Here is a 12,870-nt window from a genome sequence, read left to right on the forward strand (position 1 = left end):
TCTTTCTCAATCTCTCCCTCTCTACTGCTCTCTCTCCATGGGTAGCATAATATATTTAAAAGTACTGCCTTTGGAGTCAAATGGCACTGACTTTACTTTACTCCCTCTCTCTCTCTCTCTCTCTCTCTCTCTCTCTCTCTATATATATATATATATATATATATATATATATATATATATATATACACACACATATATATACACATATATATGTGTATATATATATATATACATATATATACATACATATATATACCTGAGAATGCCTCCATTGGCTATTTAAATCTTTCCAACTCTCACACTTTATCGGCAATCTCCTGCCTCTCCATTTAACTTAGAGGTGGTTATTGGTTTTATCATTAAATTGATCACTTATAGTACTCAAAACAGCCTTTCCAATACTTCTCCATTATATGTAACTGTTACTCTCTTTAAGGCAGTTAGCAAATAATTCTGCATCCACTTACTGAAATTCTGTGGCTATTTGACTAAATTTCCTCTTTTTTTTTCTTTTTGCTCTCCTCTGCACCAGAAATTGCTTATTATGACCAAGCTTCCTCTTTCATACCCTCTATTTCAAAAATACATCTCTACTTTGGAAAGCTTACACCTCCATCAGGTCAACTGAAGAAAAAAATTCTTCCTCTAGAACTTCCCATCACCAATTATTGTCACTGTTTTCTGTCTTTAATTTTATGCTTTCTACTCTGATCTACAAATACACACACACACACTTCACGTAAGTAACAAACAAATAGACCAAGCTCTCTCAAACTTCGCATCCAACAAAACTAAACTTCTATCTCACATATTATGAAAGCAAAATGTATGTGAATCTCCTCCATATTCAAAATATCCACTTATTTTTGTGCTTCTCTCACTAACTAGTTTTTTTTCTGCTTCTCTAAGATACCAACCAAATTAACAAGCTTAGAAATAATTAAATGGTTTTTATTTCACTTTTTAACTTCCTTAAATTCCAAAGTATGAGGCTAATTTCTCCTTATCCTTCACACAATGGAAGTAATTAACAGATTTTTTTTTTAATTTTGGAGAATCTTTAAAAAAGTGTAAGAACTGGAAAACTGACTTGGTGTCTCATGTATGTTTCAGAACTGAACTTATGTTGACAGCTTTTATTCTTCAATAAGAATATCTAATAGTAATACTCTGACCTCAACATTTGCCCAAACTGTATTCCTGTACTTCTATGCTACTTCATGCGATAATAAAATTTGATAATTAAATAAACATAAGCATGCTGCATATGTAGAAAGGTGGAGGAAGAGATAAATTGATTGAGATTATTGATAGATGGATACAATTGGAAGGATAAATGAGTGAATAAATGGATAGATTTACAATAAATGGTGGGCATTTGTTAATGCATCCCTGTATTCCATTTCTTTTTTTTACAAAAGTACTTAGATTTTCCTTTGGAGAAGCAAGTCACACGCTCTGTTTCAGACATCTATTGAATTTTGATTCTATTCCAAGCTCCAAGAGAAGGCCCTGACTGGCTTAAGCCAATCATAGTAATCCTATTGTTGCTGTTGTTCTTGACATTTGTCACTGTGATTAGTCCAGGGTTGGCAATGATTTAAAACTAAGACAAGCTAACAGATGGTGTTCCTTTAGCCCCAGTGATTGGTTCAAGGGAAATAAGTTAGTCAACTGGAAGGAAGCCAAAACTTTTCTTAAATAATTGCAAACTTGATACAATGCCCTTCTCTTAGATAAAAAAATAAATGCATGTAGTCCAAATGGAGAGCCATCTGGCCAACATGAGGAAAAATAGGCTAAGGATGAAACCAACATAGTGAGGAAGACAGAGCTGAAAGAATCACAAACAAATGGATATGCAGCCTTAAAGATACCATCGACCTGTGGATCAGACAAGTATTTATTCTCTAGCTCTAGACTTTTCAGCTAGTGAGCCATATAATTCCCTTTATTACTTAAATGAGTTAGTTGAATTTTATGTTATTTTCTCTGATGGATATCCTAAATATTCTAAGTAATATGGATAGATGATAGATAAATAAAGAAGTAAATAGATATGTACATAGATGATAGATAAATAGATAGAGCATGAATATCATGACACAGGATAAAGAAATAGACATATTTGCCCTTAGAATAAACTGGGATAGCTTACTGAAATGAATATTTATCTGTGTGATCTATGAAAAATCTATCTGATTTACTGGTTGCTAGAATACTTTAGTTTTCTAAATGCTCAAAGTAACCAAACTTTTATATATGACCATCTCGATTATCAAAACAGTTCATGTAGGTGACAGTTGGTGATCAACCTTCTAATGCAATATTCAAAAGAACACAACATCATATGTTAGCCGATCCAGTTGAGTTGCATATAAATTGTTACATTTATTCTGAAATTTTAGTTTTTATAAAGCAAAATTTTTTTTTGTTTTTGGTTTTATAACCTCTAAAGGACAGAAAAAGGAAATGTTTAGTTTTTAGAGGATAAACTAACAGTAGTCTCAGTACAGTGCGAAGCTAGCTAACTATCACTTGAATTAGAGCATTTTATGCCTAAACAATAAAATTAAATACCTAAAATTTGCCAACCAAAATTTAAATAAGATTTTTTGTTCTTTTTTTCTCCCAATGTAATAATAGCATTGTTTATGGTATAGCAAAATAACTTATATGGATTCAGAAGAATAGGGTTGAATTCTTGCTCTGCCGCTTCTTGCTCTGCCACTTAACCATTGGTAATCTTAAGCAAGCTATTAAAACTCTGTAAATTCCATAGATATTATTGTTAACCAGTATTGAATAGTGATTGTATATACACCTGTGGGTATGTGTGAATATATATTATGCATATTAACTAATTTTAACCAACACTGAGTCCTGATATAAAGATATATATGTGTGCAGACATATTTATTAAATAAGCATTATATATTATGTAAAATAAGTTAATAAATAAACCTTTCATTGTTTAGATAAATTTGATTTGATATAATAACTATCTTGCCAAAGTTTTGAGTTCTGTACATCTGGAGACCTGTGGCTTTATTTCTGGAAGTGACATTCCTAAAGTGAGCCAGCCACCTTGCAAATAAGTTCACTGATGAAAAGTAAAACTTTATGATAGAGAAAAAAAAATCAAGGGACTTTGAGTGAAATATTTAGTTTAGCCCCTGCTCAATTCACAAATGACTTGTGTTATGCTAGTCAAACTGTGTAACCTTATGGAGCTTCATTTATCGTACCTATAAAATAGGGATAATAAACCTAACTCAGAATAAATTATATTACATATGTTTTAGAAGCACATTTGAATTTCAAAGACAGCACATAAAAGATTACTACCAGGAACTAAGTACATCTGTGATGGAAGAGCATCCTAAATAGTGGAAAAGTAATTGGGGAATTCTATCTAGTAGTGGTACATATTAGTTTAAATTTAGATAGTCTATTTTTTGTAAATGTTCATACTATGTTTCTGTTGCATCTACTATTTTCTCATAGTAAGAGGATATACTCTAATCCAAATAGAACTTTTGAGAACCTCCAAAATAAGGGAAAATAAAGCTTTTAGTGCCTAAGAATAGATCTTTAAGAAACCACGTGCATGTAAACTTTTTCATCTAAAAAAATAAATGACAGTATTATGTAACTTCATTTGAGAAGCTACAATGTGTGTTTTTTAAAGAACCTCCAGTAATCTGTTGCAATGTCAGTATACCCCAAAATCAATATTTTCTCTAAGGATATGACTGAGGAAATTTTTTCTAGAATTAAGTAAGCGATACAAGGTAAAATATGGGAAATATGTGTGTCACACTGAATCAAGAATACAGGAAACTATAACAATAATATTCCCTCCCCCAATAAGATTCATTAAAAAAAAATGGGGTAGGTAGGATGAAAATCAATGTTATGGACTCTATAATTCTGAGTTTTTTCTTAACTCCCAAATTCAGACCTATTTAACCCAGCTCTCAAATAAACATCTTCACATGGATATTTCAAAGTTACTGAAAATGAAACTTCAGTAACTAAATTCACCATGATCCTCCCCAGAACTGCCATTCCCTTGATCTCTCGCACAGTAAATGCGTCAATTACACAGGAATACTGAACATTAGTTTCTTTTTCCCCCTCTTACTTCAACCTAAACACCAAATTGTTCTGCCACCTAAATATTTCCCAGATCTGCTGTTCACTACTCTTACTGACACTGCCACATCCCTAAATCAGGTCTCCTTTATTAGTTACCTATTTTCCTTCAGTAGTCTTCATCTCTCTGGCCCTATTCACATTAAAATGGTCTTCCTAAAATGTAAATCTTATCCCATCATTCACTCGCCCATCATTAGCTCCTATTGTTTTCAAGAAAAGTGCCAACTCTGTCTTCACATGGTTTACAGGAAGCTTCATGATCATGTCCAGCTTATCTCTCCAGTCTTTCTCTGTTAACCCTCTCCAACCATAGGTGGACTAAATTACTTCAGTGTACTTCCTCTCTTGCAATACTGCCATGCTGCTCTTTGTATCACTCACCTGACCATCCTTCAGCCATGCATCATTAAGGTCACCCAGACTGTTCAAATCATACATGCTGCTCCCTGGTAGCTCAAAATTTAGCTCAAGAATTTTTCCTGCATAAACAACCTACCCTGTTGGGTTGCCACTTGATAGCCTGTAATCCCAAACAGCCCATGAGCTTCCTGAACATAAGAAACATGCTGACCTGTTCACATTACATTCTCATCACCTACAGCAGTGCCTAGAGCATTCACAGCAGATTTTCAAAAGACATTTGGGGAAATGATGAAAATTTATAGTTTTAATAAATTTAATTTGATTATCTAAACCTTCCAGGAGAAAGTGTGGTATGTTAGCTGGATACTATCACATATTTTTCTCTTCACTTGAGTTGAACTGAAACACACATGGAATGAAATCCTTATAGTTCAGAGGAAAGGTTGTGATTGAGTCTTGGCAAGGCTGATTCCTGGATATAACCTGGCTTTTAACACCTACATTTTTGGTTTCCCAAACAGAGTTGTATCTTGCAGCAGAACTTAAAGAGAGGCAGGAACTGAGTTGAGCATAGTCCCTGAATTCTACACCACAGCAGAAGCAGAAATTCTGTTTGAGAAGCATATGTGAAAGAAATATTGCCTGAGAATTACTCTCAGCTTCCAATACTGAACCATAGTGCTATTTTATTTAATATTTCTGACTAAGCAGACTATTTATTTATGAAGGGATGTTAGAAAAAGTCATTAAATCTTTGTTTGCAGCCCATCCATATGGGATAACCCAAGAGCACTAACTGTTCAGAAAAAAACAGTGAGAAAAGAATCGAAGTTACTAATTAGCATAAACTATTAAACTACTGTCATCTAAAGCAGCATTTATTACCAAAATTTTTTATTTATTACTTTATAAAAGTTGAATAAATATATTGCCATGAAAGATGCATAAGCAGCCTAAATAATTATATTCTGCTCATATTTATAAAACTCAAAACAGTTTTTTCTGCTTTCCCTAAAATTGAAAGCATATTAATTATTTCTTTCACTTTATTTTTAATATCTTCAGTAAAGATTAGTTGAAGAATAAGAGATACTGTAAGGAAAGCTTTTAGGAAGTAAAGTATACAAGAAAAGATTGGTAACTAGCATGGACATACTCTCTGTTAAAGGTAAAATTTGCACTCAAAAATTTTTAAAAAATGTTCAGAATTGGTAATGCACACCAAAGAAATTATGAAGTCTAAAGAATGTAAAAATCAGAAATATTAATTAGAGCTAATTTGAGTCTATGAGAGAAAATTAGTTTGGCCTGGATAAATGAGACAAAAAAATGGCTCAAGCTGATTTTTATTTTAGTGATTCAGTTCTCTAAACTTTGAAACTCAATTTTGAAAAGGTGGCCTGGCAATTGTTCTGTGTACCAGACACAATACTACTGAGGGACTAAATTCTTCCTTCATGCCCCTCAATAAATTAGATAGATGCCTACAACATACACAAGAAAAAATCATTTACCCTCTTTCTTCATTTCTTCTTCTTTTTTCCAGGTGGTATAGTCCATATAGTAACACGTCACAAAAAAAAGAAGGCTAGTATTTTAGTCTTTTTAAAAAATTCTTTTGTTACAGGCTATGGAAGATTAACTCTGCTAAAAATAATATCTATTCAATGACGGGATCATTACACACTGGCAAAAGAAAGTAACTCTGTGGCCAGCCTGTACAAAGAGAGTCTTAAAATACATACATCCTCCAAATGGTGCGTATTTTGAATAACTGCAACTTACTGCTTCAGGCGAAGTACTTAAAGACTTAAAAACAGACTAACTGCCAAAATGTGGTGAACAATTAAATTTGTATTAAGTTAAATCTACTTTCTTTTAATTTCAGTTGATCATAAGGCATACAACATGAAGAAGTTAAAAAATAGCTGAAGGGTTTATGACAGAAAAAAAAGAAAAACAATTTCTTCACTGTTTCAAATTTTCTAGTAGTTAAGACAACTGTATGAATAATGAAAAATGCACAAGTCAATTTTCCGTACCACCACAGATTGAGGGAATTTTTGACCTGAGTTTATAAAAAAAAAAATCATAAATTCACACAAAAAAGTTGCATTTTTTTAATTTAAGGAAAATATCATTGTAAGTTCCTGTTTATAACTCTATTTGTTAATTACAGAGAAGTTAAAAAATATGTTTTTTTGTTTTTTTGTGGTATGCGGGCCTCTCACTGTTGTGGCTTCTCCCACTGCGGAGCACAGGCTCCGGACACGCAGGCTCAGCAGCCGTGGCTCACGGGCCGAGCCGCTCCGCAGCATGTGGGATCTTCCTGGACCAGGGCACAAACCCGTGTCCCTTGCGCAGGCGGACTCTCAACCACTGCGCCACCAGGGAAGCCCAATAATATGGTATTTTTAAAGAAGAAAATTAAAGTTGCCCAGTATCTTAACAAACCCAGCAATTACTATATTTAAAGTTTGGATTTTGTTCTATTCTATACAAATTTACTCAAAATTACATTCCAATTTGATTCCATATGAATGGATTCAAATTAAAAGTGGGATAATGATATATGTACTATTTTGTTAACTCTTTAAACTGCAAACACAAATTTAGCGTTGTATGTTAAGAACAATTAAGTCTCAAATTATGAATTTAAGATTTGTATAATATTCCACATTATGATTACTTACTATTGAAATGTTTGTTTTTAACATTTTACTATTCTAAACAATACTGTAGTTGGAACATGCTTATTCATAAATCTATGATTATTGCTTTTGAATGTATTCCTAAAATACATAAAACTGAAACTATATATATATATATATATATAAAACTATACAGATACTTAAAAGTACATATATACCCAAAACTCAATTATCTAAAACTACATATATATACAATATTATATATGCATAACATTATATATGTAACAAGATATAACATATTATATACAGTTATCCCTCAATAAGGTGGTAGATTTGCTCCAGGAGTCCTTGCATATATTAAAATCTGCGGATGCCCAATTCTCTTATATAAACTGGCATACATGGTATGTCCAATGAATACAGTCTGCCCTCTATATATGCAGGTTTTGCACCCAAGGAGTCAATCAACTGTGCATGGAAATTTCCATCCGCAGTTAGATAAACCTCTGAATGTGAAATTCAAGAATTAGGAGGGCCACCTGTATATTTACTGAAAAAAAACAGTGTATACATGGACTCATGCAGTTCAATCCTGTGTTGTTTAAGAGCCAACTGTGTAAATATATAGACACATATCTATAAATTATAAGGCACAACTCATTTTACTGAGCTTCACAGATATTGCATTTTTTACATATTGAAAGTCTGTGGCAACTTGCTTCCAGCAAGTCTATCAGCACCATTTTTCCAAGAGCATTTGCTCACTTCATGCCTCTGTGGCACATTTTGGTAATCCTTGTAATATATCAAACTTTTTCATTATTATTGTATTTGTTATAGTGATCTGTGATCAGTGATCTTTAATGTTATTACAGTAATCGCTTTGGGCCACTACAGAATGTGCCCATATAAGGCAGTGAAGTTAATTGATGATAAACGTTGTGTGTGTTCTGACAGCTCTACTGACCTGCTATTCTCTCTCCCTCTCCTCGGGCCTCCCTATTCCCTGAGACACAAAAATATAGAAATTAGCCCAATTATAACCCTGAAATGATCCCTAAGTGTTCAAATGAAGAGTCACGCATGTCTCTCACTTTAAATCAAAATCTATAAATAATAAAGCTTAGTGAAGAATGAGTATCAAAAGGCAAGAAAGACTGAAAATTGGGCCTTTTTCACAAGTTAGCCAAGTTGTGAATGAAAAGGAAACTTCTTGAAGAAAATTAGAAGTGCTGGGCCTCCCTGGTGGCGCAAGTGGTTGAGAGTCCGCCTGCCGATGCAGGGGATACGGGTTCGTGCCCCGGTCTGGGAGGATCCCGTATGCCGCGGAGCGGCTGGGCCCGTGAGCCATGGCCGCTGGGCCTGCGCGTCCGGAGCCTGTGCTCCGCAACGGGGGAGGCCACAGCAGTGAGAGGCCCGCATACCGCAAAAAGAAAAAAAAAAAAAAATTAGAAGTGCTACTCCAGGGAACACATGAATGATCAGAAAGTAAAATAGCTTTATTACTAATATGGGGTAGGTGTTAGTGGTGTGGATAGAAGATCATAACAGCCACAACATTCCTTTAGTAGCTACAGCTTCCATAGACAGTGAATCCTCTGATGAATCAGAACAAAACAAATGAAAACCTTCTGGAAATAAGTCACCATTCTAGATGCTATTAAGAACTTTTGCAATTCATGGGAAGAGGCCAAAACATCAACATTAACAGGAGTTTGGAAGAAGTTGATCTGAAACCTCACGGATGACTCTGAAAGGTTCAAAACTTCAGTGGAGGAAGTAACTGCAGATGTGGTGGAAATAGCAAGAGAACTAGAATTAGAAGTGGAGCCCAAAGATGGAACTGAATTGCTGCAATCTCATAATAAAATTTTAACAGAAGAGGAATTGCTTCTTATGGATGAGCTAAGAAAGTGGTTTCTTAAGATGGAATCTATACCTCATAACAATGCTGTGAAGGTTCTTGAAATTACAACAAACGATTTGGAACATGACATCAACTTAGTTGATAAAGCACAGGTTTGAGAGGATTGACTCCAATGCTGAAAGAAGTTCTACTGTGGGTAAATTGCTATCAAACAGCACTGTGTGCTACAGAGAAATAGATCATGAAAGGAAGAGTGAATCATTGCAGCAAACTTCATTGTTATCTTATTTTAAGAAATTGCTACAGCCACCCCAATCTTCAGCACTACCACCCTAATCGGTCAGCAGCCATCAACATCAAGGCAAGACCCTACACTAGCAAAAAGATTAGGACTTGCTGAAGACTCAGGTAATGGTTAGGATTTTTTAGTATAAAGTATATATTTTTTTCTTTTTTTCTTTTTTATTTTATTTTTATTTTTATTTTTTTGCTTTATAACAAATTTAATCAGTTATACATATACATATGTTCCCATATCCCCTCCCTTTTGCGTCTCCCTCCCACCCTCCCTATCCCACCCCTCCAGGCGGTCACAAAGCACCGAGCTGATCTCCCTGTGCTATGCGGCTGCTTCCCACTAGCTATCTACCTTACGTTTGGTAGTGTATATATGTCCATACCACTCTTTCACTTTGTCACAGCTTACCCTTCCCCCTCCCCATATCCTCAAGTCCATTCTCTAGTAGGTCTGTGTCTTTATTCCTGTCTTACTCCTATGTTCTTCATGACATTTTTTTTTCTTAAATTCCATATATATGTGTCAGCATACAGCATTTGACTTTCTCTTTCTAACTTACTTCACTCTGTATGACAGACTCTAGGTCCATCCACCTCATTACAAATAGCTCAATTTCATTTCTTTTTATGGCTGAGTAATATTCCATTGTATATATGTGCCACATCTTCTTTACCCATTCATCTGATGATGGACACTTAGGTTGTTTCCATCTCTGGGCTATTGTAAATAGGGCTGCTATGAACATTTTGGTACATGATTCTTCTTGAATTATGGTTTTCTCAGGGTATATGCCCAGTAGTGGGATTGCTGGGTCATATGGTAGTTCTATTTTTAGTTTTTTAAGGAACCTCCATACCGTTCTCCATAGTGGCTGTACCAATTCACATTCCCACCAGCAGTGCAAGAGTGTTCCTTTTTTTCCACACCCTCTCCAGCATTTATTATTTCTAGATTTTTTGATGATGGCCATTCTGACTGGTGTGAGATGATATCTCATTGTAGTTTTGATTTGCATTTCTCTAATGAGCAAAGATGTTGAGCATCCTTTCATGTGTTTGTTGGCAGTCTGTATATCTTCTGTGGAGAAATGTCTATTTAGGTCGTCTGCCCATTTATGGATTGGGTTGTTTGTTTTTTTGTTATTGAGCTGCATGAGCTGCTTATAAATTTTGGAGATTAATCCTTTGTCAGTTGCTTCATTTACAAATGTTTTCTCCCATTCTGAGGGTTGTCTTTTGGTCTTGTTTATGGTTTCCTTTGCTGTGCAAAAGCTTTGAAGTTTCATTAGGTCCCATGTGTTTATTTTTGTCTTTATTTCCATTTCTCTAGGAGGTGGGTCAAAAAGGATCTTGCTGTGATTTATGTCATAGAGTGTTCTGCCTATGTTTTCCTCTAAGAGTTTGATAGTGTCTGGCCTTACATTTAGGTCTTTAATCCATTTTGAGCTTATTTTTGTGTATGGTGTTAGGGAGTGATCTAATCTCATACTTTTACATGTCCCTGTCCAGTTTTCCCAGCACCACTTATTGAAGAGACTGTCCTTTCTCCACTGTACATTCCTGCCTCCTTTATCAAAGATAAGGTGACCATATATCCGTGGGTTTATCTCTGGGCTTTCTATCCTGTTCCATTGATCTATCTTTCTGTTTTTGTGCCAGTACCATACTGTCTTGATTACTGTAGCTTTGTAGTATAGTCTGAAGTCAGGGAGCCTGATTCCTCCAGCTCCATTTTTCGTTCTCAAGATTGCTTTGGCTATTCGGGGTCTTTTGTGTTTCCATACAAATTGTGAAATTTTTTGCTCTAGTTCTGTGAAAAATGCCAGTGGTAGTTTGATAGGGATTGCATTGAATCTGTAGATTGCTTTGGGTAGTAGAATCATTTTCACAATGTTGATTCTTCCAATCCAAGAACATGGTACATCTCTCCATCTATTTGTATCATCTTTAATTTCTTTCATCAGTGTCTTATAATTTTCTGCATACAGGTCTTTTTTCTCCTTAGGTAGGTTTATTCCTAGATATTTTATTCTTTTTGTTGCAATGGTAAATGGGAGTGTTTTCTTGATTTCACTTTCAGATTTTTCATCATTAGTATATAGGAACGCCAGAGATTTCTGTGCATTAATTTTGTATCCTGCAACTTTACCAAATTCATTGATTAGCTCTAGTAGGTTTCTGGTAGCATCTTTAGGATTCTCTATGTATAGTATCATGTCATCTGCAAACAGTGACAGCTTTACTTCTTCTTTTCCAATTTGGATTCCTTTTATTTCCTTTTCTTCTCTGATTGCTGTGGCTAAAACTTCCAAAACTATGTTGAATAAGAGTGGTGAGAGTGGGCAACCTTGTCTTGTTCCTGATCTTAGTGGAAATGGTTTCAGTTTTTCACCATTGAGGATGATGCTGGCTGTGGGTTTGTCATATATGGCCTTTATTATGTTGACGTAAGTTCCCTCTATGCCTACTTTCTGCAGGGTTTTTATCATAAATGGGTGTTGAATTTTGTCAAAAGCTTTCTCTGCATCTATTGAGATGATCATATGGTTTTTCTCCTTCAATTTGTTAATATGGTGTATCACGTTGATTGATTTGCGTATATTGAAGAATCCTTGCATTCCTGGAATAAACCCCACTTGATCATGGTGTGTGATCCTTTTAATGTGCTGTTGGATTCTGTTTGCTAGTATTTTGTTGAGGATTTTTGCATCTATGTTCATCAGTGATATTGGCCTGTAGTTTTCTTTCTTTGTGACATCCTTGTCTAGTTTTGGTATCAAGGTGATGGTGGCCTCGTAGAATGAGTTTGGGAGTGTTCCTCCCTCTGCTATATTTTGGAAGAGTTTGAGAAGGATAGGTGTTAGCTCTTCTCTACATGCTTGATAGAATTCGCCTGTGAAGCCATCTGGTCCTGGGCTTTTGTTTGTTGGAAGATTTTTTATCACAGTTTCAATTTCAGTGCTTGTGATTGGTCTGTTCATATTTTCTATTTCTTCCTGATTCAGTCTTGGCAGGTTGTGCATTTCTAAGAATTTGTCCATTTCTTCCAGGTTGTCCATTTTATTGGCATAGAGTTGCTTCTAGTAATCTCTCATGATCTTTTGTATTTCTGCAGTGTCAGTTGTTACTTCTCCTTTTTCATTTCTAATTCTATTGATTTGAGTCTTCTCCCTTTTTTTTTGATGAGTCTGGCTAATGGTTTATCAATTTTGTTTATCTTCTCAAAGAACCAGCTTTTAGTTTTATTGATCTTTGCTATCGTTTCCTTCATTTCTTTTTCATTTATTTCTGATCCGATTTTTATGATTTCTTTCCTTCTGCTAACTTTGGGATGTTTTTGTTCTTCTTTCTCTAATTGCTTTAGGTGCAAGGTTAGGTTGTTTATTCGAGATGTTTCCTGTTTCTTAAGGTGGGATTGTATTGCTATAAACTTCCCTCTTAGAACTGCTTTTGCTGCATCCCATAGGTTTTGGGTCGTCGTGTCTCCGTTGTCATTTGTTTCTAGGTATTTTTTAATTTCCCCTTTGATTT

Source organism: Mesoplodon mirus (genome assembly GCF_964341445.2).
Source record: "Mesoplodon mirus genome assembly, chromosome: 16".
NCBI lineage: Eukaryota > Metazoa > Chordata > Mammalia > Artiodactyla > Ziphiidae > Mesoplodon > Mesoplodon mirus.